The 23767-nt window shown below is 40.8% G+C and overlaps 1 protein-coding gene and 1 long non-coding RNA gene across 8 annotated transcripts in view; both read left to right on the top strand.

Annotated features, from left to right (window-relative positions):
- Positions 1-23767, top strand: part of LRRC8D (leucine rich repeat containing 8 VRAC subunit D) — a 108937-nt gene that overhangs the window by 14108 nt on the left and 71062 nt on the right. For 3 of the 7 annotated variants that reach the window (XR_014267948.1, XM_082476767.1, XM_082476766.1), the window contains exon 2: positions 7354-7504. The exons of 2 other annotated variants lie outside the window; for them this stretch is intronic. The gene's annotated coding sequence lies outside the window, so the exon portion shown is untranslated. Of the gene's footprint in view, positions 1-7353; positions 7505-7612; positions 13770-18234; positions 20387-23767 lie in introns of those variants that run through there. 2 more of the 7 variants (XR_014267949.1, XM_082476768.1) reach the window with 2 other exon arrangements.
- Positions 14393-23767, top strand: part of LOC309636632 — a 505650-nt gene continuing 496275 nt past the window's right edge. The window contains exon 1 of the long non-coding RNA XR_014250109.1: positions 14393-14448. This is a non-coding gene — a long non-coding RNA (uncharacterized lncRNA). The remainder of the gene's footprint in view (positions 14449-23767) is intronic.

Raw genomic sequence — 23767 nt, 5'->3', positions numbered from 1 at the left:
TGTGCTAAGTTCCCTACCCTGCCCCACCCCCTTTTTTTGTTTGTTTATTTCGGAGGAAATGGAACATGTAGCATTTCCTTCATGACTGTCCCTTCATGGACAATCTCTCATCAGCTGTGGAGTCCACTGCCTGGGGCATGGTGGCTACAGAGCTAATAGTTCAGCTCTTCAGTCTCTTAGGAGTTGAATGATATGATGCTCACTTGTACATTTCCTGGGACCTAGCATGAAGTTAGGCCATTTTTTTTTTTTTTCCAAATGTTGCAGACCTCTCCTACTTCCGTTTCTTGAGTTCTAAATCAACTACTGACTTTTAAAGTATAAACTTTGCTGGGAGAGCAAACAGTTCTACCAAGGGAGAAGCAATTTCTCAACATTAAAAAAAAATTAGAAATTATAATTTATGCTTAAAAAAATAATGTTAGTCCAAGTTTTTGCTCTCTTCTCTCTTCCTTCTCCGTTGTTCTTTATCCTGCCGTATGTTTACAAACCATTCTCATGACCTTCTGCCTGAGCAGCATATTTGTAGTGGGGCCAGATTATACATACACCACTGACTTTTTCATCTGACCTCTAAATTCAGCCTTTGAGCCCCTTCATTTCTTTGAGTTTTGCTTAACAGAGTCTTCTTGTTGAAAGGAATATTATTTCCCATGGAACTTTACTGATGGTGTGTGGAATAATAGGATCATGCTTTCTGAAGTTCAGACCGAAGGTCCTAAAATCTTAAACATATCCAGTTTGCTATTGCTTACTTTACTTTTAGTTCAGTCTTGGCATTTCAGGTCTAGAGGTGGTTACTACCCAATGGGCATCCTCAGCCCCTCCCTGAAAATTAAAGGGAGCACATAAATGAAACCAAACTTCTTGTTTTTCCTCACCTCTCTGTTAATTTAACTAAGTCAGTTGGCTTGCCCTCATTTGCCCTTTTCACCCCTCCCAAATTAATGTTATGTGCCAATTTGATTATAACAGTGTGAATAATTTCTAAGTTACTTTTCAATACAGATTGAATACTGTTCCTTGCGGTTCTTTTCTTCATCACACTGGTGGTAGATGTATCCAGTGTTTTTCTATCCAGCCTGCTTAACTCCTGTGTGGTTCTTGTAGCCATGTAAGTTTCAGTTGATTTGGCCCTTGTGATTGTATGCGACACTGTATCAAATGCTTCATCAAGATCAAAGCTCGTGGAGTTCAGTGCATTCCCTTCCCTTGCTAACTCACTCGTGCTGGAGGCAGGCAGTCCTGGAGCCTTGCAATCCAGGATTCTGGTCAAGGTAAGGAAGCAGCCCTTCTTCCTGATTTGGCTGTTCTGCAAATATCTTTTCCTTTCTTTTAAATATTCATTTATTCAGCAACATGTGGCAGGCACTGCATTCCTGACCCTGTACAACCAGTGGTTACATTCTTGCTATAGAAAGGAAAACCTCTGAGCCTTTCACTTCTCTCCTTCTGCCTTAGCATGGGACTCTTCCCCGTGAACTTTCATGCTAGAGAAAGCAAGCCCAAGCCAGTGGTGCCCCATTGGTAGTAAAATGTGTTGGTTCAAAGTAGATTCTGTGGCCAGCCAGGCTGCCCAATTTCTGGTATTTGCTAGTAGTATTATTTTAGGCAAATTACTTAATAGCTCTGTGTCTGTTTCCTGGTCTGTAATATGGAAGTAATGGTAGTTCTTGCTTCATAGAGTTGTCTGGAATAATTGAGTCAATACATGTAAAGTGGATGGAATTTGTTTAGCTAGGTTTAGTTTAAAAATTGATGAATAATCTTTCAAAAGTTTATAATAACGTTTCTGGATTTTCCAGGCACTTTGTTTTTCTTTCATACTATTTGCCTTAGTCACTCCACTGCAGACAAAGGAAAGGAGATGGAGATCAAACAGTCCAACTTTGCTACCTTAAATTATTTATAAATTGCTTTTCTTCTTGAAGACTCCATTATGATAGGTAGTTGAGAATTGATATACTCAGTAGGCAATATGACTTATTCCCTATTTACTCTTATATTGCTACTTCCCAGTGTGTAATTGTACAGATACTCATATATTTTAAAAATCTTTTTAAGAACATTATTTTCTTAGTAATAAACATTATATTTATTAGACCTGTTAAATCATTTTAAGTTGTTGGATTTTTAATGTATTATTTTTAAACGGATGCCCGAAGAGAATTTTTAAATTTTTTTTTTAATAAGGAGGCAGAAATACCCACTACAGACAATGAATAGACAAAACATGCCTTCCAAAGAAAAATGTCTTATAGGACAGTGTTTAGTCTACACAATACACATCATGATCAACAGTCAGTAAATAACCCAAGGCTGTTCATGTTAGCAGTCTGTGCCAGGAACTGTTTGAATACTCTTAACTTATGTACAAGTATTTGCATTTAGTCAAGCCTATATGGCTTCCTGCTAATCTTTCATATTTATGCTCACTGAATCACAGTACATCAGCCATCATGGCTCACTTTACATGTATATTTGCATATTAACTGAAGAATGAGAGGGGAAACTTGGAAAAAATGTATTAAGATTTTGTCCATTGGGACTTCCCTGGTGGTGCAGTGGTTAAGAATCTGCCTGCCAATGCAGGGGACACAGGTTCGAGCCCTGGTCCAGGAAGATCCCACATGCCGTGGAGCAACTATAAGTCCACGTGCCACAACTACTGAGCCTGCGCTCTAGAGCCCGCGAGCCACAACTGAGCCGGGGCGCCACAACTGCTGAAGCCCATGCGCCCTAGAGCCCGTGCTCCACAACAAGAGAAGCCATCGCAATGAAAAGCCCGCGCACCACAAGGAAGAGTAGCCCCTGCTCACCGCAACTAGAGAAAAGCCCGCGCGCAGCAACGAAGACCCAACGCAGACCAAAAAAAAAAAAAAAAAGATTTTGTCCATCACAGTTTGATCGACCTGTGGATCTGTCATTATTATTTTATTAAATACTTTTCAGCTGCAACCTAAGATCATGTTTAACCTAATTTATATTGACATATTGCTAAAAATCAGTTGGCCCGTTGCAAAATACATGTTTATAGTTTACTCTTTCAAACAACTTGGGAAGTTGATGAAGTCACATGAAATAGTTGAGAGAGATTCTTCTGAGTAAAAGATGTGTAGCACAGAATAATAAATCCACAGCCAAAATGCACCTACTCATTTCTTTTCAATTCAGAGGAAGAACAGACCCAGGGTGAATTTTAGCTCCATTACCTACTGCTTTGAGAAGAACACCTATGAGCTCCACTTCTTCTAGCACAGTGGTAATGAGTCTTCCTTGCAAAGGCAGTTCTGAGAATCCAGTGAGGCAGGGCATGTGTGGGTCCTATGTAAATGTTACTGATTCTGCTCAAGATGTGTGTGCTTTGAAGCACTGAGCTGAGGGACATACCAGCTCACGCCTGTAGCCACCCAGGCCTGTGTTTCTGACGTGTAGCTGGGTCTTCCAAGTAATGGTGCAGGTGTTCTGAGTAGTGCTTTCTTTCTCAACTTGCTTGAAACCAGGAGACTCTGTGCCTAGGAGGGAGCCTAAACCATCTTGCAGGCAGACTTTTTTATTTATTTATTTATTTATTTATTTATGGCTGTGTTGGGTCTTCGTCTCTGTGCGAGGGCTTTCTTTAGTTGTGGCAAGCGGGGGCCACTCTTCATCGCAGTGCGCGGGCCTCTCGCTATCGCGGCCTCTCTTGTTGAGGAGCACAGGCTCCAGACGCGCAGGCTCAGTAATTGTGGCTCACGGGCCCAGCTGCTCCGCGGCATGTGGGATCTTCCCAGACCAGGGCTCGAACCCGTGTGCCCTGCATTGGCAGGCAGATTCTCAACCACTGCGCCACCAGGGAAGCCCCAGACTTTTTTAAAAAGGTGATTTGCATCCCCTTGCTACATTTTTGCCGTGGGAAGTGACACTCTGGCTCCTTGAAAATGGCTAATAATCGTCCATGTGTAAATGCCAATCAAGCCAGCCAGTTGGCTCTGAAGACATTTTCCTTGAAAGCCACGGCCCAGGTTTTGCAGAGGCCGGGGGATGAGTGTGAGTGCCAGAGACCTCCTTCACAGAAAAGCCTGTTGCATGTGCTACCCTAGAAGTGAAGACAGAGACAGGGATGCCGCTGTGAAGCCTGCTATTACAGAGAGACAGTCTCTTAGGTAACCAGATGGCTTGTCATTTTTCTTTTTTTGTTTGCAGAAAATCCAGCTGTAATAATGGCCAAGAATCCTCACACAGAGAAATCGTGTGGCAGACATTTTTAATCATCAAAGTAAGGTCTTTCTCTTTTAAGATGAAGAAAGATAAGGAGCATCGTTTTGGGATATGAGTTTATCATCTCCTCCTCCACACCCATTAGTCCTCAGGAAAGCTATCTTTCGTCACTTAATTTGGAGACTCTAAAATGGCTTTCACACTGTTGCTGTCTTGGTCCACGGACTGTGGTACTTAGGGAGTGGAGACTTGCAAAATTAACCTCCAGTATTCTTCCAAAATCAGTTTTATTTTTTGTGGCGTCATTTGTGCCTACCTGGGAGCATTTTTTTCTCTTTTTATGAGGTTGTTATTTTAATATTTTTTTCTGCCTAACAGTGGCAAGGAAGAAACACTTTCCATGAAATACAGAAGGGGCAGGAGAATAGCTGAACTGTGAGAAAGTATGATATGATGCTTTGGTCTTGTGATTGTTAGGATACATACTTGTCAGGAATGGATGCAATCTTAGGATGTTGTATTATCCAAACTATGAACTTTGGGATCCAGACAGCTTAATTTAAGCATGTTTCCTTTGCTTTGTCTCAAGAATTTCATTTTTCTTTAGAGGTTTTCCTTTTAGGCTCTTGGATTTATGAGTAACAGAAATGAAGGCAGGGATACCAAAAGGTATTTTAAAATAGAATTGTATCCAAAACGTGGTAATTATTGACTTTTTTTTTTTTAATGAGAGAGAATTGAGAGAAGTTTTGAGTTAAATGCCCTCCTTCCTACCTCCCTCCCACCAGGTACTTTGTGGGAAAGCAATGGCAGTGCTTTGGGAAGAAGCATTAAGTTTGTGAAAAGAAATGAAGAGTGGACAGGTCCAGGGTAAGCAAGGGACTGAGAGAAGGAAAATGTTGGCAGCAGAGGCAGACCTGGACCCTAAAAGCATGCTAAGATCCCTCAGGAGGTTTTTAGTAATAAGCCCGCATGCCACTGTGCGAAGCTGAAGGATGGGAGTGCATCTGCTCGTGCCCAGCCCCTGCCCAGCCCATACCGGCACACTTGAACTGTCCTTGCCCTTCACCTGCACGCCCTACAGCTCCAGGGTCTGTGCTGCTGAGTGAGGTGGTGGGGAAGGGCGAGTGAGACACAGTTCATCAGGAGAGAAGACAAAAGCACTCACTTTCTCCCTCACTCTCCGCTCAAGTGTCTGGGGTCTCATCATTGCCAAGATTGTTAATCACCTTTTAATACATGCTCTGTTTCTTGGCTTGTCAGGAGGCTAATAGCAGCACGCTATTGACAGGTGAGTGTGAACTAAGTGCCAAAGCAGAAGGAAATGGAAAGTGAGAGAATTTCAAGTTTCACTAAGAGTGGAGTCCATGCATGTTTTGTTTTGTGTGGTGTGGTTTTTGTTTGTGTGTTTGTTTGTTTGCCTTCTCCTTAAAAGGGCCCGGTTGGAAGAGAATTCAGGGAACAAATATTAGTCAGCAGATTAGGTTCTGAACTGGATAGACTTTGTACCTTGGCATATGAGTGGTTATCCTAGAACCTTTTGAACTTTTACCACCGAGTAATTCTGAAAAGGCTGACAGAGCCAGTGGTAGATAATGGGAAAGAGCACGGTGTCCTCTGCTCAAGTAATCAAGGTACATATTATTCAGGTGGGTAAGGAGCCTAGCTAGTTCAACAGAGTGATAGCATGGAATTGCAGGCTCATTTGGAGATGAAGGAATGGATCACAGATGGTCGATGGGCTTGATTTTTCTCTGAGAATTCACTATTGTTTTGAGAATAAGCAGAGCTTTAGAGGAAATGGCCCAGATTTTACACTTAGGAAAGAACTGTTATTCAATTCTCCATTTGACCACTTTCTAGCTAAGACATCAGGACAGTTACTTAACTTCTCTGACCCTGCTTCCTCAATTGGGAATATGAGAATAGGACTTTTGCAGATCTGTTGGGAAATATTAAGACTAAAGGGAGATTAAAATGAGATGCTAACGCTTAGCAGGAGCTTAATGTCCAGCAGTTTCTTTCTTTCAGTCAAAATTTAACTCTTTATGTAGAATAATCATCCTTTATATTCTATTCTCCATGTTGAGTTTTGAAACAGGAATAACTTTTATTTAAGCTATCACCTTGATGATAAAAGGAGCTGTTTATCAGAGACAGTGCTGTAGGTGCCTTGCAACCTGGTAGATTCGTGTGCAAGGGCAGGCAGGGTACCGGTGAAGCTGTCCACACCTGGAAGCCCAGAAACTGGGCACTGAACGCATAAGCGGACTCCTAGAGCTGGTACACTCTGCCTATGGCAGATTCTTAAACCACCTGTTTGCTATCTTTTAAACACTACCCCGAAGTTCACCCAAGTCAGAGGGTGACAAAATGGACATAAATGCAGAACTTTGGAACTGCTCTGTGATTCATACGCCCAGAGAAATACTTAATTGTTTTCTGGAAGAATGCACTATATGATGAGCTTTTGTGTGGAATTGGTATGTGTAAATGTTAGGGCACTGTGCGGGTAAGGATCCCAGTAGACAGCCTAGGAACCCGGAATACTTTTTTCTTTTTTTTTTTTTTGGGCAGTTCGTGGCTGCTGCATGCACGCTCTCCCTTTTGAGTCAGCCAGGCGCAAGAGAAGTAATTTCCCATCCAGAAGCTCTTTCGGCAGCTGAGCTGTAGTGGATATACTGGGATGTGGCTAAGTTTAAAATTGTGCGTAAATCCAGCTTCCTCTCCCCTGGAGAGGCTCAGCTTGTCTTTATACCTTCCCCTCCGGCCGATTTTTTTTTTTTCCGGGGGCGGAGAGGAGAGGAAAGGAAAGGAGGAACACTGAGGCAGGCGGACAGCTTGTAGTTGACTTAGGTCCGCGCGGGGAGGGGGAACCCAGGCGGGGGCTGGAAACGGAAGGGCTGCCAGTGCGCCGCAGGCGAGGCCGCCGGCAGGGGGAGGCCGGGCCGCGGGCAGCCACCTCGCGGGCCGCCGGGGTGGCGGGTCGCCCTCCGGGAGAGCGCCGGGTGCCGCGGACCGTGCGAGGCGGGCGGCGGTGGTTATGCAACCCGCAGCCCCCTCGTCCGCCCTCTCCGCCGGCCTGCGTCCCCCCCTCCGCTTGGCCGGCACTCGGATCTCTCTCGGTCTTTCTCTCCCCTGTGTTTCAAACAGGAAGTGCACGGCTGTCTGTAACGTGCCGCCGGGTCCCAGGATGGAAGAGTGAAGTCTTCGCGTCGCGCCGGTTCCAGCTCGCGGAGCCCGCCGGAAGCCAGTCCCCGGAGAGGAGAGCGCCCTGAGGGAGCAGGGTGGCCGCCTGGTCCAGGTGCGGGGCTGGGTTGCGAGCCCGCGGGCCGGGCGCTGGGCTGTCACTCAGTCACTCAGCGGATCTGCAGCTCCCGCGCTGCAGCCTCACTCGCCGTGCCTTTTCTAGGTTGCGCTCCCCTGGCTGCTTTCTCTCCCGGAGGATCTCTCCAAACTCTGTGGCTCTGCTTACCCGGGTGCGTTGGACCCCAGTGATAAGGCGCGTGGCGGCACGCGGCGCCCGCGGGACCTGCCCGCTTCCTCACCCACCCTAGGCGGGAGCTTTCCAGGCTGGGCTGCTTGTGCCCGGGAGGCTTCCCGAGTCGTCAGCTGCCCTCTCCACCCTCGCCTCTCCTCCTCCTGCCGCCTGAAGCAGCGGCTCTTTGTTCTTCACTTTGTTCGCCAGGCCAGGGGTTATCTACAGAAATGGGTGGCTTGGGTGTTAATAAGAGTGATGTGAGTGGGAGGGGTGGGGACCTGGGGGAGAAAGAGGATGAATTGAGGGTGATGTGTAAGGTGGAAAGGGGAGCAAGAGCCTTGGTGTCCGGGCTAAGAAATCTCACCAGCTCTTTAGCCAGTGAAACAGAGGAGTCCAGGCTCTTTGCTTTCCATTTTGGAAGAGCCAGGCTGTCAGGAACTGAGGGAATTCGTGATGCAGACACACACTGGAAAGGTAGTGACCAGGAATGAGGGGCAACTAGTTCTGAGATGTTTAGTCTGGTGTCTGGCTTGTTAACTCCAGTTGTGGATTCTTAGCCAGCCTCTCTTGCTGAGACAGAGGTACTTTTAAAGGTAGAAGCCTGACGTCTTTATTCATTAAATGCCATTTTTCATTGGAGTAAAATTGAGAACGACTTTTCTCAAATTCACTGGGTAGGTTACAGTTTCACATTGCTTTTCTTACTCCATCTCAGAAGTGCATAGGTGGAGAACAAAATGCTAGAGGAAAGGTTGGTTTTATGCGCAGAGTTTTTGCTTCTTCATATCCCTGGCAGCTCCTCTCTCTGCGGACTAAATCAGACGGACTTTTCCCCCAGTGAAAGTCCGGTCTTGTTTCCCCTCCTTTACTTGTCTACCTGGTTGAACTCCAGTCTTGCGGAGGGACACTAAAGGAGGTGTGATGGTTGAGAGGAGGTGAGAGGCAGTTTGATGGGAAGATTGTAGCCTCAAATTAAATGTTTGAATGAAGTTAAAGCCAGTAGGATCTTCTTTCTCTTTCTTTTGGAAGAAGGGATCTATGCACATGACTAGAGGGGAGGAAAGTGAGATTCTGCAAAGAAGGGCCTCTTTCTGTAGCAGGGAGGGAAAGTGCAAAATCACAGTACTATGTGCACTTAGCCCCTTCACCTTATTGGGTGGTCAAGCTTTCTCGGGAAGCAGGGTTGGTTGTAGAATTTAAATTCGTGATGTCCTATGCTGACTATACCACTCTAATGCTGATGTTTTTTGTAGTGAAATATTTACTACATAATTAATTTTGCTTTGAAAGGAAAATCTTTTGTAGTTACTCAGCCTGGTACATTTGTACTTTCCCCTCCCTCCCTTTCTTTTTCTTATTAGCAGCATGGAGGTAATTTAAATTATAAGATCCCATTATTCCAGTAGTCCTTCAGAACTTTAATCTCTTTTAAAATGCAGGTGCTTTGAGCATTGTGATATTATCAGTAATTGGCATAATTGTGTTAGCATTAAGTAGCCAAGATACACTATGAGCGCTGAGCAATTAATTTTATCTTTTTCTAGATAGATGTGGACTTCTCAAATTTGAATTTAATTGTGAGACGTCTGTGTTTATGCCTCTTCTTGCCAAATACATCATGAGATTAAAAGTGAAAACAAGTCATTAAGAGAGACTCTTGAAAGACCTGTACAACCATAGTATTTGCCTCTATTTTTATACCCAGGTATACTCCTGGCCTTCTGATTCATTAATTTACCTGAGGACTTTCCTCAGCATCTGTCATTCTGTTTCAAGATAAAATAGAACAGCCTTTGTGACCTCCCAAACTTGTCCCCTATTTAGGAACAGGATTTACTCCCACCGTAGTGGAATTTGATAATAATTAATTAATAACCCAGGAATAATAATAAATGGCCTTTAGATCCTCATTTTCTGTTTGTTTACAGAGCGCATTTTCTATATCTCCTGTATAATTTATTACTCTGTTTAACAGTCTGAAATAGGATTCATTTATTCTCTTTGATGGAGCCAGGAAACTGAGGCTGATAAAATGTGACTTGTCAGTGGTCATACTAGTAAATGGACCTGCTGGGACTTGAACAAGAGTCTTATGCTTTATAGTGCTTGGCTCTCTTATAATCTGGAAAGTGGCCACTTAAGGAAGAGATGGCAACGCTGATTCAGATGGTCTTTTGCCTTTCTAAAAGAGAGCTGATAAACACTGGCTCGAGATTAACTTCACCTAAATCTCCAGATCTTTTCCCATTCCTCTCTACCCAGAGCTTAGGGGGTTCTATTGTTGTTGTTGTTTTTTCCATGTTTGAAATTTACACTTCCTCTGTGTTAGTGACTAGATTTAGCTGTGTTTGCATCATTTTGATTTGTTTTCTGCTGCCAACATTCTAATGGCATATTTTAATTTACAGATATCTTATGTCAGGTCTTAGTGAACAGTATCTTTTTGAAAGGTCAGATTAGCATATTTTAACTTCTTAGAGTAAAAAACAACATTTCTGGTTTACCCCTAGGACATAGTTTACATCCCAGAAAAGAAATAATCAATTAAAAAATTAATAAATGATGTATATAGCTCTCTTCATACTCCACTACCCTACATACTGTATGACCACTGTACATAGCCCCCCAACTTCCCCACCCCAGTTCAGGATAACTTACTGAAAAGCTTATATTATAAAAGACATGGGTAAATCCATATACACTTTATATATTAAATATTTTTGTAATACTCCCCAGATGGAAATAAGTTTATTTTTCTTATTTTTGCAACATTTAATGTTGAGGCTCTCTTTAGCTAGGATTTTTATGTTACACCGAGAAGAATATAAATGAAAATTTAGAGTATATTTTCAGTGGGATATGCTAGATAAAATATTTATTTTGTCTTCAACAATTGAAGTATCTGTAGTGATCTATAACTTCCCCTTTGTAGAATTGTGTCAAAGCATCAGGAGAAAGGGGAGAAGGTGGGGGGGGAGGGAGGGGGAGGAAAGGGAGATAAACTGAGTGATCTTTTATAAGTAAGGAATGGAATGATATATGCATATTTTCTTAATACACAATGCACTGCCACTTCTGTCTGTTTTGAACAGTTGCAGTGGCTTGTGAACTAAGAATGAAACGGTAACTAGCTTTGATGTTAAATGCCAAGGAAAAGTTTATGGCCAAGAGAGGACTAGGAGTGGAGATAAATGTGCATTAGGATTTTCATTTTTTCAAAACCCTCTCTCTTTTCCTTCATGTCTATTATAAAATAAAAACTATCTTCGATTGGAAATTGTGAACTTTAAAACAGTGGTTCTCAACCCTTACAAAAATCAGGAAACTTTTATTTACTACTAAAAGATTTCAAAGAGTTTGACTTGTTCAGAGTTTTACTTCTCATTTCTGATGATCGGTAATATTTAGTGACAAAGTCACTATTTAATGTTACTTAACTGGATGTACATTATAAAGAATCTCCACAGCATCTTCCCGTATTTGTAAAATAGTAGTACATGTATGAGTGGGACAGGGGTTCAGTCTACCGACTTCTGCCAGGATCCTGAAGTCCACAGGTTGGGACTCAGGACTGAAGTAAAACAACTGCTCCAGGCTGAAAACGCAGAAATGGTGATGTACAGTATGTTAGCCGTCAGGTTATAAAGATTCCCAAGTGGAATTTTTCCTCTTTGTTGTACATTAAATAGGTGACGTGTAAAGTCCTGACTTTGGATCTGATCTTGTTTCTGGGTTGATTGTTTTCATGGTCAGCTTTGAGGTCCTGTAGTTACTCAGTCACGGGTAACTGGAGTTCTTCTAAGAGCCTTCTCCCGACATTCTCCCTATGGTGGTTCCTTACGTTTGTCGAGTCAGGACTCCGACACCAGTCCCAGGGTCACCACTGTCATAACTGTCACCATCTGCAGCCTTATATTCATTTCACAGAAGCTAAAAGAGGCTTCCCAATCTTAACCTTTACAGTTTTCAATAAGTATATAGAAGGAGAGAGATTATTTACCCTGTTCTATAGTGGAAAAAGCTGACATATAGGTTCATATTGAATCTGTCTCTCTGATTTCCATGCCCATTGCTGAGGTTTTGGTGTTCTGTTTAAGGCAGATTAGGCAGGGCACCAAAATCTGTTAGGGTTAGTGCATGATGCTCTTTTTTCTGGTTAAAAAAAAAAAATCACTTATTGAATGCTTTATATGGATTTTCTGTAGTCTTCCTGGTGTTGTGCAGGGTGGGTAATATCCCTGTTTTATAGGTAAAGAAACTGAGGCAAGTGGAGATTGTAATTTATCCAGGTCACATGGACAAGCTGAGGCCTGGCCTCGGATCCAGGTTTGTCAGTCCCCAGGCTAAAACATTTCTGTCATCACATCTGCTTCTTTCTCTGTCCTTAACCTCACCTGTGAAGAGAAATGAGAACATTTTGTTTAGTCTTACCTACCTTTTCAGCAAAGGTTCAGTTAAAATCATACAGAACATGCAGACTTTAGGGATAGGGACATGAAAGGGTCAACATTTTTATAAGTATTTTTGGCTTCCATGCAGTATATATGCTCTTTTTCCCCCCAAGGAATGTATACTTATATTCGTGAGTGTATTGAATCTGTTGGTAAGAATTTCTTGAGGCAGTATTGTCCACAAGCAATATTGCTGGATCTTAGGACATAGCATACTAATTTTACTAGGAACTGCACAGATTGTTGTCAGTTTTATATCTCCACCAATTCTACACGATGATTTCTTTTTTTATTAACAAATTTCCTGATTTTTGCTATCCGTTGGATGTTCATTCTGCCTCATGGTTGAATTTTGCCTTGTTTTGATTATAAGTGAGGTTGAGCATCTCTTCATGTACTTAATTTCCCTTTTCTATGAATTGGGTCTCTTCCCCTTTTCTTGTAAGAAGTTCCTTGAAAGAATTCTTGTGGAGTTCCTTGTATATTCTGGAAGTTAATGCCTTGTTAGCTGTGGATATGGTGGATACTTTCTCCCAATATGTCATTTGTCTGATAAGTTTGTCTGTGGTGCCTTTCAGTAACAACAACAACAAAATCTTTAATTTTAATGTAGTTGAACCCACCAGTTTTTAACATTATTGTGGTCTGTGCATTTTGAGTCATTTAAGAAACCCTTCCCTATTCTAGGCTCATATTATAGTCTCTCTTCACTTTCTTAGCTTTATAGGTTTATTTGGGTTTTTAAACGATTCGAAGTTTAAGATATGAGGTGTAAATTCATTGTTATTTTTTAAAAACTGTTCATCTTGTGAGCCAGTTTCTTCAACACTATTTACTAAATAATCCACTCTTTCTCCACAGATTTTTGGTGCCACCTCTAGCATATAAGTGTACATTTATACAGATCTCCTTCTGAGATCTCTGTTTTGTTCAGATGGCTTATTTGTGTGTTCCTGGGTCTTTGATTCACTTTTTTAAATTACTAGGGCTTTGAAATATGCCTTATCTTGTTACCTGTACACTTATATGACTTGATATTATTATCATGATTGATATAAATTTAAAAGTTCAAAACTATTTGAGATTATTTTGGGTGGCTGTCTTGCCCTTATTTGTATGTGCTAGCCCTTTACATCTGCAAATGTATCTTTGAGAAGTGTGTTTACTCCTTTGGGAATATTATTTATTTAGTAGCATAATTTAACGTAACCCTAACATTCCTGACATTACACTTTCTTCTCGATTTTATTATTATTTCTTTTTTTTTAGCAATCACAGCTCCCTTTCATGCTTGGTCATCTATGTAGGGCAGTGGGTGTCTCACTTCAAAGTCCTCTCTTCTTCAGTGATCTGCACGTGCTCATAGATCTGGGATATGCATTCCTGATATGGCTTTTGAATGAATGTTTTATGAGGTGTGATGCCGTAATATATGGCTGAATACTCTTGAAAGCCTGTTAATTATAGATGTCTGTTTATTATTGGGAAAACACTGCCAGTTTCAGCTCGGGTTTTCTCCAAGTTTACTTTGCTTCACTCTGTTCCCAGCTCATGGGGGTCTCGTTCTCTCTCCAGTCTCCAGTGTATGTCACACTAAATGCTAGGTTGCTTTATTTGATAAGCAGGCATTTACATGTCTTTTTATTGTGTGTGTGTGTGTGTGAATTCTTTTTTTTTTTTTTAACATCTTTATTGGAGTATAATTGCTTTACAGTGGTGTGTTAGTTTCTGCTTTATAACAAAGTGAATCAGTTATACATATACATATGCTCCCATATCTCTTCCCTCTTGCATCTCCCTCCCTCCCACCCTCCCTCTCCCACCCCTCTAGGTGGTCACAAAGCACCGAGCTGATCTCCCTGTGCTATGTGGCTGCTTCCCACTAGCTATCTATTTTACGTTTGGTAGTGTATATATGTCCATGCCACTCTCTCACTAGTAGGTCTGTGTCTTTATTCCCGTCTTACCACTAGGTTCTTCATGACCTTTTTTTTTTTTTTTCCTCAGATTCCGTATATATGTGTTAGCATACTGTATTTGTTTTTCTCTTTCTGACTTACTTCACTCTGTATGACAGACTCTAACTCCATCCACCTCACTACAAATAACTCAATTTAGTTTCTTTTTATGGCTGAGTAATATTCCATTGTATATATGTGCCACATCTTCTTTATCCATTCATCTGTTGATGGACACTTAGGTTGCTTCCATGTGCTGGCTATCGTAAATAGAGTTGCAATGAACATTTTGGTACATGACTTTTTTTTTTTTTAATTAATTAATTAATTAATTTATTTTTATTTTTGGCTGTGTTGGGTCTTCGTTTCTGTGCGAGGGCTTTCTCTAGTTGCGGCGAGTGGGGGTCACTCTTCATCGCGGTGCGCGGGCCTCTCACTATCGCGGCCTCTCTTGTTGCGGAGCACAGGCTCCAGATGCGCAGGCTCAGTAATTGTGGCTCACAGGCCTAGTTGCTCCGCGGCATGTGGGATCTTCCCAGACCAGGGCTCGAACCCGTGTCCCCTGCATTGGCAGGCAGATTCTCAACCACTAAGCCACCAGGGAAGCCCGGTACATGACTCTTTTTGAATGATGGTTTTCTCAGGGTATATGCCCAGTAGTGGGATTGCTGGGTTGTATGGTAGTTCTATTTTTAGTTTTTTAAGGAACCTCCATACTGTTCTCCATAGTGGCTGTATCAATTTACATTCCCACCAACAGTGCAGGAGGGTTCCCTTTTCTCCCCACCCTCTCCAGCATTTATTGTTTCTAGATTTTTTGATGATGGCCATTCTGACCGGTGTGAGATGATATCTCATTGTAGTTTTGATTTGCATTTCTCTAATGATTAATGATGTTGAGCATTCTTTCATGTGTTTGTTGGCAATCTGTACATGTCTTTTTTGTCTGCCATTCTTAAGGTGCTTTATGGATATAGTAGAGGGACGCAGTCCACCTACTGAAAGGTACGAAGCTTGCATAAAGTCTGATAAAATGATAATGTAGAATGTTCTACAGTCCAAAACCTGCTTATAAGACCAATGTCCTTGGGCTGTTGGAATTGTTCTCCTATTGTGCTTTAAACAGGAGGTATTCACCTGCATTTAATGACAACAGCCCCAGCCTCTGACCTGACCGACCTCATATCCTCAGAAGAGGACTTCATCAGTGTGGACATTTTCCATTTCTCGTTCAGGTTCCTCTGTGATCACCTCACCAGCTGTCAGGTCCACCTGTCTTACCAGCTCCTCTCTTCTTCAGTTATTCTAATGTAATTGACAGCTATGCTACTTCATTCATTCAACAGACATTTGCTGAGTTCCAAACTATTAAATCTTAGTTCCCTTATCTCTCCTCCTCCTATCTGCTGTACACCAGTCATTGTGCTAAGTTCTGAAGATACAATGTGAGTATGACACAGTGCCTGACCTTAGAAGATAGACACACAAATCATTAACTGGAACTTAGAATGTGGAACACTTTACAGCAATACCTTGTAATAAATAATAATAGAGAGTGGGGCACAAAGGAGGGAGTGCTTTGTTCTTTCTTGTTTGTGAGGAAAGAATTCATGCCGGAGGTGATTTTAGTGCTAAATATTGGAGAGATAGGATTATTTATCAGGCTGAACAGGAAAAAAAAAAAAAAAAAAGGAAGAAGAAACAGCCCAGATTCAGAGCCCGGTAAGGAGCACCAAGTATGTGGGACTGGAGCAGAGGGGTCGTGGTGCAGAGGCGAGGAGAGCAGGAGGTGCATCTTGGTTCAAATTCTTGGTCCAGTCCTGTCTAGGGTCGTACATTGCTATTTCTGGAAGTGTGGACTTTTTCCTGGCAGCATTGTGGAATCATCAAAGGTGAAATAAATGCTTAAGTCACTGTCTTAAGGTATGTGAAAAGAAAACAGGGAGAAGCCCAGTGGCTGTTGAAATAATCCAGGTAGAAATAATGAGGACCAGACCTAAGGTGATGATGGCGGGAAAGGAAAGGAGAGGATGGATTTGAGAATCACTTAGGAGAAAGAATTGTTTGCTGATTTGGTGGAAAGTGGGAGGGGAGTAAGAGGGAAGAAGAAGAAAGGTGACTCTTGATGTTTCTCGTTGGGAAGATCCACTGTCTGAGGGTGTCATTCATCGGGATGGAAAACAGCAGAGGAGCAAGTTTGGAGAGAGAATAGTGAGTTCAGTTTGAAGTAAAGTTGGGGTGTCTGTGGGCACTCAGCTGATCTTGAGAGGCCCAGACCCCAGGAGAGAAGTCAGGGCTGGAGACGTGTATTGCGGAGGGAGTGGAACTGGTGGTTCCAGCTGTGCAGACAGTTGAAATTCCCAGGGATGGCCCAAGGACCGAAGACAACAGACAGAAGAAGGGGAGAGAGAAAGAGGACCAGAGAAATCCACAAATACAGGTGATAGTAATATTAAGCACCAGGGTTTTTGGTGTTGTTTCCGTATGTTATGTCAGAGAATTTTTACAATACCCCCTGAAATAATTATTGTTATTGTCCTTTACAGATAAACTGTCCAAAGCTCAGGTAAGCAACTTGCCAAATCGCCCAAGTGTTACATAGGGAAAACTGTCAGGTGTGTCCAAGGCCACAGGAAGTTCAGGTAAAGATTGAAAATGGGAGATGAATTTGGTGACTAGGTATTTAGTTGGTAGAGAGTTCTAAAGTCTAAATCTAGGTTGTCATGGGTGAACAGAGTAGGAGTTGAGAAGCAGGGGCACTGAGTGGAGTGTGTGTGTGTGTGTGTGTGTGTGTGTGTGTACACGCATTTGTCCACGGAGGAATATTTTTTGTGTATCATGGTTACTAGAGCTTATATTTTAGTTGAGAGTAGTGGAGAGGAAGTGACTGAAGGTAGAAGAGAGAATAACTAAGGGAGTAAGGTTCCAGAAAAGATAAGGTGGCCAGGGTCTGGAGTACAGGCTTGTCTCGGGAAGGAATAGGGACGTTCATTCCTTTGAGACAGGAGAGGAGGAGGGAAAGACACGTGCGACTGTGGATGAGTACGCAAGTGGAGGCCGCGAGGAAGTTGAGAAAGTTCCTTCCTGACGGCTTGGGTTTTCTCCGCGAGGTAGGAGCAAATGAAATCTGCCGAGAGCGAGGGGACCTTGAGAAGACAGTCGAAAGTGAGTTCACAGTTAACTTGGGAAAAGGAGCTCACTGACTTAGGACAAGTAATAGTCCTGTATCATTGAGGGCCCAGCTGGGGTTTTGTCAGTGGGGATTAGATGCTGGTGGTGGTGTTTTTTTGTTTGTTTGTTTTTCTGGTTGATAGAGGAAGATGAATACCGTGAATGACCTTTTAAACTAAAACACACAGCCCTTGCCTGCAATGTTAAGTTTAGATGCTGATTTAAGGAAGCTTCAGGATGTTGGATCCAGGGTGGGGTGTGGAGGGAAATAAGACAGAAGGAACAAAAACTGAGCTTAGGGAACTTGTGTTCTAGTCTTAGTTCTTCCAGTAACAGAGAATGGGTTTAGGGGAGTCAGCTAATCTCTCTGAGCCTCAGTTTCCTCATCTTTCACTGGAGGAAGTTACTCTTCATGTCCCCCAAGCCTCTTGTAACTCTTAGGACTTCTGTGAGACTTGTACCTCATTGGACAAAAATGAATGGGCAAAAGAATAAGAGTCGTTCGATTCCTGTCATTTATCATTCATGAGTCCTGATAACAGCTCTAACGCCAGTGAGTATTGACAGCGTGAGACTAGGACAGCCGTCAGGTGACCGTGTCCAGGTCTCTGCCACTGGGCTGCACCTGGCAATGGGAGAGAGGTAGCAAGTCAGGAAAGGGGGAACAGAGCGTGGGGCTATAATGGGAGTTGGGCAAGGGGCAGACAGGGTGGGTTTGCTGTGTGCCAAGGCTCCCTGAGACATCATTTCGTAAGGGTGGTCATAGTCTTTGTGTTCCTCATCTACATTTTCTTTCCCTATACGATTGCATTTTATTTTCACTGGGTTTATTTCCCTCTCTTAGTTAAAAGTGTGCCATGTGGGAGAGAATTCGACAGTGGAAGAAGGTTAAGCATTATTTGAAGCATCTTACCTTAAATGTCCTTTCTCCTTCCCATCTCCTTCATTACACCTTGCTTTTCTTTGCCCGTAGAGAAATCAGAAACAGTTTGAAGCATTTCATCACTCTTCTCAGTTAGCTATGTTCTTCCCCTGGAAAGTTTATTCTTCAAAGCCATGAACTGTTTCTGCCTCCTATTAAGAGCAGGGATGGCATCTTTAAGCCCAGGAGGGTGTGTGACCCTAGCATTAAAGGGTGAATCCAGATCAGGTGAGTGACTCAGAGATGATTGTAGTGATTTAACATGCCTAAGCAGGTGATAGGACACTCTTTTAAAAATTAAACCTTTAATATTTCTCTATGCTGTTACATATTTGAGAGAAACTTGGGCATTTCCTTTTGTCTTCATTAAGCTGTTGCACAACTTAATGCTTGGAAAATTCTTCACAGGAAGAAACAGGGTGTAACAGTTCGTGTGAGACATTTTTTGAAAATTCGCCTTTTTAGCTTAAGTCTGAGAATATTCTCTCCACCCCCCTGCTCTAATTTCTTTCAGAAAGTGTTAATATCTCCACATAATTAAATATTCTTCAAAGAGAGACATACTTAAAAAATTAAAACCATTTAAACACAAAATTAAAGCATAGTCTATAAATGTGTTCTTCCATTTCCTGAGAAACAACAGGAAGGATTTGCTTTCTCAAAATAAACTAAGTAGCCTGACTGAACTCAGAGTAGTAGAGATCAAAGATTCCAGCATCATCACACAATGGGAAATTTGCAGTCATTTTTTCTAACCTCGGAAAATCAAGTCTTAATACTTTTTTTTTTTGAAACACAAGGAACCAGGATGTGTATATACAATTTAGAAACATACCTTTGGCATATGTGAAATTGTGTAACCTAAATATGTCTAGGAGAGTCTGTTTCCAAGATGTATTTGATCAGTATGGGCATGTTAGACATGCAACCATGGAAAGTGTCCTTCAGCATTAAACTTAGAATAGAGAAAAACCAACTGAGTTTCTATATATCCATATAGCATCTAAACTTGAACTTGCTAGGTTAGTGAATTATTTCATAGCTTGGCTAGTAAGAAAAGTTTAGCAGCTCATGTTGAACATGGAACTACATTGAAGAAGGAATCTGCTATGATAATCATAATAATAATAGTATATGAATTCCCAGGCAGGAATAGGGACATTTGTTAGTTAATATTTCTCTACTTCCAGAAACGAGGAGTGGGAGCCCATTTTAAAGAAAGGAAATCAGTTGTGTTATGGTTGCCAGATTTTTGTTTCTGAGCTATCAGCAAGATTAGGGAGAAAATATGTGTTATTCATCTATCATTAATTTGTAGGCTCAAAGAATATACAATTTTATATTTCTTAAATATAACATAGGTCAACATTTTGAAATATTGAGCAGTGTTTATATGTATTGGGGAAATTATGTATACATTGAGAACTTTATAGACTTTCTCAGTAGACTAGTTTTTTTTCTTTGTCTTTCAAGAAAAGGTAGAAAAACGGATCTCAAAGTAGTAGACAGCCCATGATCTCAGTTTCTTTCTCAGTCGCTTTATTTTTAACCTAAGTCTTTTATATTTACAGTGGGTCTCTTGTAGATAACGAATACGGGGTCTTTTTTAAATCTTCTCTGACAATCTGTGTCTTTTAATTGGTGTATTTAGATGATTCACATGTGATTATTGATATAGTTGGATTAATATCTACCATGTTTGTCCAACTGTTTTCTATTTGTTGCATTTGTTCTTTGTTTCTTTTTTCCCCTTCTTTTTCTGTCTTCTGTGGTTTTAAGTGCACATTTTATATGGTTCTATTTTGTCTCCTCTTTTAGCATTTATTTCCTTTACAGAATTTTTTAGTCCTGGCCCTGGAGGTCACAATTGATCTCTCACTTTCTTAAACAGCAACAACAACAAAAACAAACCAGAAAACAAAACATTTGTGTGTGTATGCATAGAAAAAAATTTGGAAGGATATATACCAAGACATTAAGAGTAGTTATGTCTGAGTGTCAGGATTGTAGATGATTTTTTCTTTTTTTATAGTTTTATGTATTATCTGATTTTTTAAAAATAACAAACAAGTATTGCTTTTATAATCAGAAACAACGAGGCTCTTTTCATTTTGAAGAAAAGGAAAAGGCAAGTCAGAGGAGAACAAGCTGAAAATCTCCCATGGTTCTGAAATTTATACCCTTTCTCTGCTTCTAGCTTGAGGTAAGCACATTGTCCCACTACACCAGCACTCCACAGGTAGGAAATAGGAAGGGGCTTCGCAGCTTCTCACCTTGCCCTGGGAAGGTTGTCAATTCTTGTCCTCTACCATCTGTGCCTGTACAATGAAAATGAACCTTCTGAATGACTTAGCATCAATTCACCCTGTGGTTTGACATAAAAAAGTTTTCCATCTAATACAGAGTAAACCAAAACCCTCTATTTCTGCATAATTAAGTTTTCCTCTACCTGGAATGTTTCTATGCCTCTTAACTGTCTTTCAAAAAATAATAAGCAGAATAAGAACACTCGAAAACTAAAGTATAGCTTTCCATGTAAAACTTGTAATAGTTCTCATGGTTTGCTGGTATGAAACCCGTTCTCTTTTTGGGCAGGGTGGGGAGGGGAGTGTTAGGGCTGGTACCTATGGTAATAGGTGAAGATATTGTAACTAGTGTGAGGCTGTTGTTCTGTCTGGATTTGGGAGAATTCAGTCCCCCTTGTGAAGTTTTAGAGAGAATTATCACTCCTGTTCTTGCATTGTTAATTGTATCCTCTGAATTTACTTGTGCATGTAAACCAAACCCAATTAAGGTTTAGGAAAGTTGCATGGCTCAGTGCAAACAGATGAAATGTAGATTTTTTAAAAAAATGGTTTTTAGTACCAAGTCACCTGCCAGGTGTTTTCAAGAAAGTCATAAATTTTGTAAATACTGCAGTTTGTTAGCCTGTATAATTGGGACTATTATCTTTTGCTGCTTAATTGCTGCATTCAAGTAGACAAAAGACAAGTGAAGCTTTTTGTGTCTTCTGAAAGAAGAGAGTCTAAAAAAAGCAAACTCTTTTTTCTCTTCTTCCAAGTGAAAACCTATAGTTCTCCATTTTAATGTATCTTATTATAAGTGTCAGGAAATTTTATTTAAGGTTAGAAACGAAGTAGCAGTCATATTCTGTTTAAAGCTAATAGAATTATACATTTTGATATGTACAAAAAAAATTAGAAAAGTTATGAAATAAGTGTAAAAAAGAATTCATTCACAATACATTTATTGTTGCAGCTATGTTAAAATAGATACAAATTTTGAAGGGAATGCAAAAATATAAATATTGCTATTTAAGGAATTATAAGTAAAATTTAACAAGCTTTCTTTATAATATTCTGATGTTAGACATTTTACAAGAAGTAAGAGACGTCAGAAATCAAGTCTCTGGGATGCTTACTAAGATAAGTTGGAAAAGGTATTGAATTTTTATATTTGCAGTATAAACTGTATTAGTAGACTGTTCAGTAGATGTGGGGAGTAAGGTAAGTAATCTGACTCTTTTTTTAAACTCATTTCCGAATGAGAGACTTGATACATGGAGATATTAGTGGAGAAACAATGATGAAAAGTCCAGGGCTTGTTACCACGTTAGCTCATTTATTTAAGCATTACCTGTGTTGGCTTGGTGCCTTTGACCTGCTGCTGGTGGTCCCTTTACTCTGGTTTTAACTTGTCGAAGTCTACATTATAACATTCTCTCTGTCTTTTTGTTCCTCGGGTACAGCTGTGAAAATTACTTAAGTGAGAAATGGTTTGGGGGTAAGAATTGTGAATGGAGGAAAGAAATAATCCTCTCATTATGTAAATACAGGGAAGGAGGATTATCTGCAGCCCTGAGCTTTCACCCCAAAATAACTGATAGTATAATAGGTCATCTTTGCTTTTATAAATGTAAACCATAATGCTTTAATAACTACTCTTAGGAAAAAGTCAAGAGGCACTAATTTTGAGCTACCTTTTCATCCTTTTATTTCATGATGATTCCTCTATGTGTTTCTTTAATCCTTTGCTCTTTGAAAGAAGTATGAACTTGTGATCAGTCCTGCCACAAAGACCCAGTATGAGATCTAGATATTAGAACAGTGCATTGACAAAGAGGCCAACTCCAATTTTATGCTTTCAGGAAGTGGTTGTAAACAGTGAAGTGAAAATTTTAAAATTGCAGAAATGATTTTGGCAGTAACCAATAAAAATACTGAGCGTTAAAATAATCCTTATATAATTGCCAAATTGATACACATTTTATAAATACATATAATGAATAAAATATATGAAGTATTTTATGTATTTGCTAAAATAAAGTTCCCTGCCTTTTTTTTTTTTTCCCTGCCTTGTTTTAAGTGTTTAATTCTAGATGAGTAATTCTTATGTTTCAGGACACAGTAATAACACTTAGACCGAAAAGCAACATTTTTCAACAGTTTTAAACTACACTTTACCAGGTAGTATTCCCACTTTATGGATGGAACCTAAAAGCCAAGCAGTAAGTTTAAGTAGTAGGTCACACATTAGATGAGCTATTCATTCCTACGTAAGCTTTCATCAGAGCTGGGAAAGAAAGCTTACAAATCTCCTACTTCAGGCAGGCTTTTATCTGAACCATTCCAAGATTAAGGGAGTGTACATTTTCAGCTTTTCTAGAAGAAATGACCTCTGCACTCTGATCTCTTTCAAACTAATCATATTTTAAAGTAAATACTTTATGCTAAAACTTAAGGCAACTGATTTCTTTCTTAATAGAAATAGATGTACATCATCCTCTGTGAAATAACTAACCAAAGACAAGCCCATGTTCAACCTTCTCTGTAGTAAGTTTACTAATTCCAAAGCTTGTTACCCTTACCTTACAAGTGCTATTTTTAAAAAAAGGAAATTTAGAGGATTTTTTTGAGATTTTAAAAAAAATTTTTATAGGATATTTTGAGATTTTCCTTGAAAACTTTCTCACATTTTCCATTCCTCCGTTTAGTTATTATCGATAGGGGCTTTGACAGGAAACGTCATTTGCTGCAGATGTGATGATCTCCTGGGATAAAGGCAGGTGGAAGTTGCTGGGAGACAGACTTCAGCTTAATATGGGGAACAGATCTCCTTTAAAGCCAGGCAGAGCTGGGCTCAACTGCCTGGCACTGTCCAGGTCCCAGCACCGAGGGCACAAAGGCTGTCCCTGCTTGACCAAGGGTGTAGAGAGAGACCTGAAACCTCCCATGGGAGGGGGCCCAGAGATGCCCTCTGAGGTCACAAAGTACATATTCAGTCACAAGCTTTATGCTGGAAAAACCTTTGTTCAAGTACCAACTCTGCTACGTATTGGCTGTGCAACCCTAGGAAAGTAATCTAGATTCTCTAAGCGTCAGTTTGCTCGTCCTTAAAATGAGGATAAAATGATGTGAGACTTATCATGTGAATTTAATAGATCTAAAGCACTTGGTGTAGTTATTCCTTCTGATTCTGTAGCTTTTCGCTCTCTGCCCCTTTTCTGTTCTTTTTCTGCCCTCACATTCATTCTTTTACAGTCTTTATCTTCTCTCCTGTTCTCTGCCTGTGCCCTATGGCCTAG

The sequence above is a fragment of the Balaenoptera physalus genome, assembly GCF_965194825.1.
Source record: "Balaenoptera physalus genome assembly, chromosome: 1".
Lineage (NCBI taxonomy): Eukaryota > Metazoa > Chordata > Mammalia > Artiodactyla > Balaenopteridae > Balaenoptera > Balaenoptera physalus.
Note: the sequence above shows the minus strand (reverse complement) of the source record. Positions and strands in the feature narration are given on the sequence as shown.